Raw genomic sequence first — 6,000 nt, forward strand, 5'->3', positions numbered from 1 at the left:
TGGCCCCTGTCCACATCTGGAATTAGAGAGGCGCCCACTTCTTCACCCTTTCAATGCCTTTAAAGTACGATGTTCCTTTTAAATTCCCATGTAAACCTTTAATAAACTAACCTTAAAAGCCTATCTTGCCGATGTAATGCGACACATTAATGTATTCTATGAGTTCTTTTTTCCCCAAACATAAAAAGTGCATCAGGGAAATGGCTGTAAAAGGAAATCTAATCTAAAAATTTTGCATACATTGTATAACACATTCCCTCCCCCATAATGCCACAAAAATGTAGGACCGTTAGCCAATTTGGTGTTATATCACATACGCTTAAGTGGATCCTTAATGCAAAAGAGAGGCATACATGCTACTGGGAAAACTTATAAAAACAACAAATAATCTACAATGTCTTTCTAAATTTGTTCTAATTAGTTAAACATGACAATAGAATGCACTTTGATACATTATACACAGATGGAATATGATTTCTCATTCTTCTGGTTGTACTTGATGTAGAATCCCACCAGTCATATAGTTATATACGTACACAGGGTACTAATGTCTGATTCATTCTACTATTCTTCCCACCCACGTGCCCCCTCCCTCTCTTCGCTCCCCTCTGCCTAATCTAAAGGAGTTCTATTCTTTCCTAACACCCCCCTTATTATGAATTAGCATTCACATATCAGAGAAAACATTTGGCCTTTGCTGTTTTGAGATTGGCTTATTTCACTTAGCATGACAGTCTCCAGCTCCATTCATTTACCAGCAAATGCCATAATTTCATTCTTTAAGGCTGAATAATATTCCATCACATATATATATACATATATATATCACATCTTCTTTATCCATTCATCTGTTTTATGTTTCTTAACACATATATGATAGTTGATATTACAACACAACTATTTTGGCTTTCTTAAACATACCTTTCTAAAAATATCAATTCCACCATGCCATGTCAGGGGCTTCCCATTTCTATAACTGAACTTCCCAAACAGAGGTATGCAAGACCCCCGAGGTAGAGGGGCTGTGTGAGTAGAGGAAAAGCAGAGGCAAATATGCTACATATCTTTGGACAGACAACTTCCATTTGAACATGTGAAGAAAAAACATTCACACCAATACAACTATAGCTGTATTGTGTAGCAAAATGTAGAATTTACATGCCTTTTTAACAGATGATATGCAACCTCAAAGGAGTTCTGAGTTTGGGGGATTGTAAGACACAAATTAGACTCTCAATAAATGTGACAAGAAGAAATCACGTAGGACTTCATATTATATAAATATTGACTACTATGGCCCAGTAATAGGGAATTGAACAGAAGATGGCCCTGCAGCATGAATTAGGTGTTGTTCTTATGATCTTATCTCCAATGGCTCACTATACTCAGTGCACTATCAGGTTGAAGCACAGGAAACTGCTGACATTTAATAATTTGGGACTTAAAAATTCATATAGTCCAATGTAATACAAGAATCATCTTATTTGTATCTGATTTCAACAACCTATCTCCTTCCAAGAATGTTTATAGGTTCTGTGTCCCCATGATCAAGTACTGTGACTGGCATAAGACAGGGCACAGTAAGTGCTGGCCAAGGGCTCACCCTGGTTCCTCTGCACACAGCCAGCCCAAGTGAGCACTGAAGTTCCACTTTTGGCTTCTAGAACCTATGCTTCAAGCTGAGACACAGAAAATTCCTGATAGCCATGTAACAGTGTAACCGGGAGTTTCAGAAAAACAGGGACGTGAGAAGAGCTTCAAATTCCCATTCCCAGATCTGAACTGACAAAGCATCTACCCTACAGCATACAACTGCGCTGACATGCAGCAAAACCATCGAATAAACCATTCATGTAGGTATAGGCTCTGTTAAGCTTGATCATCTAGTTTTACTGTTCAAGAAAGAAAGAGCTTAAACAAAGTAGGAGTGACTGGAATCAAACTGGGTATCAGCTGTACTTCTCCCTCATTTTTTTAAAAAAAAGCATTTGTGAATAGAATTTTTTAAAACCTGTGTTAATTTGGGGAAAGGGACATTTTCCGATTTTCAAGAGCTTTTTAAGCTCAGTGTTTATAGGGTACTGTTAACGATCAGACACATTTTCCAGCTCAGTGAAAGTAAACATCTGAACGGGCCCACAGACACTTGTAACAGGAAAACGCAGACCCACCTTCATTCTGTTTGGCAAAGCTTACTCTAAAGGAGTCATCTTGTTCTCCTAAATCTTCATGAAATAAAAGGTATGCCTACTTTTAATAACAATTTGTCCTGCTGCAGCACTGCTAGGAAACAAATCTGATCCAGAGACTCACTAAAACATACATCTGCTCTGTGTCAACTTGGCTTTGTTGATAGGTCCATAGTAACACATGACTTAAAACCTTGAAAAAAATCTGCACATCCATCTTTTACCCCCGAATCAACACAAAAACCACCATGGAAACATTGCTGGGTATTTCCTGTAAGTTTTGTGTTTCTCTGAATTCATTACCTTGGACTATTAGCTTACTTCCTAGAATTTGTAAAACTGATGAATTCAAAGAAATGATAAAGGAGTTCTATCTCATGCCTTTCCACCTCACTCTTCTTTCTCTTCCAGAGAAAGGACAAGCCCAGATCATTCGGTAACTCCCATGTGGAAGAGAAAGTTGAACCCCAGTAATTCTTTGGTGCTGTTGTGCATTTGATTAAGGCGATCAAAAAATACCCGTCCTTTATTCTGAGCACATTTCAAGATATATGTACATATAACTGTTAACAGCTTTCTTGAGTAGAAAATGAAAAACCTAGGATATTTGTTACGCATGCAGATTTCCTAGGGCTGCATGGGAAAGAATCTTGTGTCTGAGATGAGTCTGGAATTTTATGTTTAACAAGGAATCCCTATTATCCCAAGTTTTTAAAAAGAGATAAAGTTTGACTTTTCAAAGTATACAATTCAGTGTTTGTATTTTTAAAAAATTATCAACACTAATTCCAGAGCATTTTCATTCACTGTCCCCCTCAAAAAATCCTGGACTGCTGTGCCCGGGTTCACATCTCATCAGCATTTTTGACCCATCCTTTTTATTACAGCCATTCTAATAGACCTGCAGAGCATTCGTTGTGGTTTTGTCTTGCATTTCTCTCATGGCCGATGATATTACACATCTTTTCATGCTTTTATTGGCTACTTCTATCTTCTTTGGGTAAATGTCTGTTAAGATCCTTTGTCTATTTTTTAAATTAAATTACTTGTCTTTTTATCAAGTCGTAAGAGTTCCTTATATATTTTAGATACAAGGCCTTTGTCAGATATGTGATTTGCAAATACTTTCTCCCATTCTTCCTCCTACCACATTCTTCTTTTTTTTTTTTTTTGGTGGGGTGGGGTACTGGGGTTGAACTTGGGCACTAGACCACTGAGTCACATCCCCAGCCCTATTTTGTATTTTATCTAGAGACAGGGTCTCACTGAGGTGCTTAGTGCCTCACTTTTGCTGAAGCTGACTCTGAATTCGAGATCCTCCTGCTTCAGCCTCCCAAGCCGCTGGAATTACAGGCCTGCACCACTGCGCCTGACTGCACAACATTCTTGATAATGTTTTTTTTTTACACATTCTTCAAACATAAATTTTGATAAAGCCCAATTTATTCCTTTTTCTTTTTATTGTATTTGTGTGGTGTTAGGATCAAACCCAGAGCCTCATGCCTATCAGGCAGGTTCTTTACCATTGAGCTATATCCCCTGTAATAAAGGGGATAATCTGTAATTCAGGTTTATCAATAATTTTCAAGGAAAACCCAGAATTATCTTTACCAAAAGCATTAAAAAATGGATTCATGTTTCTTGGAGAGAAATACACAGATTAAAAAATATGGGTTAGCACGATTTTAACAAGTCATTTTAAAGACTGGTATAGAGAAGGCCTTAGAAGCCCACCTTGCTGTAAGGAGGGAGCGGACCTCTATCCGAGACGTCACTGGCTCCACAGTCCTCTGTTCCAACTGTGGCTGGAACGTTTTAATTTCACTAGAAGGTTGTATGAAGGCAAATGATACCAAGGGTCTCAACATGGACAGGCTTAATGGACAGGCTTATTAAACATTCAGGGCAGAGCAGAATCCAAGTTTGATATCAGGTAAGCTGGACCAGATTTTTCCTCCTCTATCATCCCCTCATTTCCTTTTGGGACTAGGTACACATTGACCAGGGACAAAAGAGGAGGGTCTTCTAGAATAGGCTCTAAACACAGAAATGAAGTGGAAACTCTTGGAACAAAGACGCCACAGGCAGCCATCGTGGCAGAGGGAAACGTGGTTGGCGTATTTATGGTAGAGCCCAGGGGCCAGTACAAGAGGTGTCTATTTCTCTCTTCTTCACTCCAGTCAGATCTGAAAAATTAGTCCAGGTAAAACTGACTAACTGAAACCCAGGGCAAAAACCTAAGAGGAAAGAGGACAATAGGGCAAAGGAGCAAAAGCAGAAGGCAGAAGATGGAATCTGAGGGAAAGTGAGAGAGAAGCTCCACAGTGATGTTCCCTGGGGGGTCACGAGGGTGGGAGCTGAGCAGACCCAGGGCTCCCTGGAGAGCAGGTGGAGAAGGAAGGCTCATGGAGGAGCCCCGCCCACCGGATTCCCCCCCCAGGATGGCTCCATGCAGACTATGATAGGGAAGGAGTCTGGAGAAGGGAAAGATGGAGGAGCCCCACTGGCCGGATCCCCCCCAGGATGGCTCTGTGCAGACTACGATAGGGAACAGGTCTGGAGAAGGGAAAGCCCGCATCCAACTTTCAGAGCTGTCAGTGACCCACCAAGTAACAGCAGGGACCCGGCTGTGTCTTCAGGTCTGGACCATGTCATTATGCACTTCTGATACCAGGAGGAGGCGCTCACAGAAAAGGAGTATTTGTGAAATTTCCATGTAGTTCACCACTACCCAAAAACAGAAAGCAACAATACTGATTTTTTAAAACAAATATGAGATCTGGAATAAACATAAGATGGTACAACTAGATAGGTGGACAGGCAACAGAGCGTGTGGTTTGTAAAGGTTGTCTGGTTTTCCGCGTGAAAATGGGGTGGTTTCAGGTTAACTCACACTATTTGAATACGTTCAGAAATATGAGCTTCAACCCATTGTCATTTATTTTAAACTACTGAGAGACTATTAATTATTAGGAAACGTGTTTTGATTCTATTTAATGAGAAAATAGAGGGCACCTAACCTAGAGGTTTTTCAGTACTGTCAGATATCTATCTTTCATCCTTTTACAAAGAGTTATGTTACTAATAGTAAATGATATTTTAAAGAGAGATTCAGGACAACAGATATCCTGAACACTAAGGATGCACTAATTTTTCTCTGTAATAATTCTTATGAACAAAATGGATTACTGATTTTCTGTCAATTAGTAAACCAGAAGAACTAGTCTGAAGTAGTACATACTTGCACTGGGATATTACGAGAACAGGACCATTCCTTGAATAAGAAACACATTACCAGATACTTTAAGTACCTTGTATAAGAAACAACTAAATACCTTAAGTAAGAAACAACTATCAGACTATGATGTGGACCAATCTGCAATCCCATAGGTCAATGAGCAGTGGGCCAGCAGGAAATAGCTCTATTCAATTATGGAAAAATTTCTGGCATTATTCCTCAGATCAGAAGAGTACAATGGTCTCTACTCCTAGTACACGGATGAGAGTCAAAATGTCAAGTGGACTTCTAAAATATAAAAGCTCTGAATACTCAGGTGAGACAACCCAGAAACAAGGAAAACAGAAGGTCCTATTTTGCCTCTTTTTAACCATTGCAATCAGCAATTCTCATACTAGTAGCTGGATGCCACTAGATGGTAGCAATTCTAGTATTGGAATGTCCAGATATAACTAAGAGGCCCTGAATAAATGATGAAAAGGTCAAATCATTATTTGGTTAAAATGCCAAACAATGAATGCTGATGATAAAGTACCTGAGCAGGGCAGCCAGAGGAGAATGCCTGGAGCGAGA

General features: G+C 39.6%; 1 protein-coding gene and 1 long non-coding RNA gene across 8 annotated transcripts in view; both read right to left on the bottom strand.

Annotated features, from left to right (window-relative positions):
* RABGAP1L (RAB GTPase activating protein 1 like) overlaps positions 1–6,000 on the bottom strand; it is a 683,255-nt gene that overhangs the window by 220,394 nt on the left and 456,861 nt on the right. The gene's annotated exons all lie outside the window — the stretch shown is intronic.
* Positions 3,341–4,575, bottom strand: LOC306641328. Its single transcript, XR_013758148.1, has 2 exons — positions 4,272–4,575; positions 3,341–3,512 (listed from the first exon to the last, which is right to left on the bottom strand). It is a non-coding gene; the product is annotated as an uncharacterized lncRNA (long non-coding RNA).

Source organism: Sciurus vulgaris, assembly GCF_902686455.1.
Source record: "Sciurus vulgaris genome assembly, chromosome: 12".
Taxonomy (NCBI): domain Eukaryota; kingdom Metazoa; phylum Chordata; class Mammalia; order Rodentia; family Sciuridae; genus Sciurus; species Sciurus vulgaris.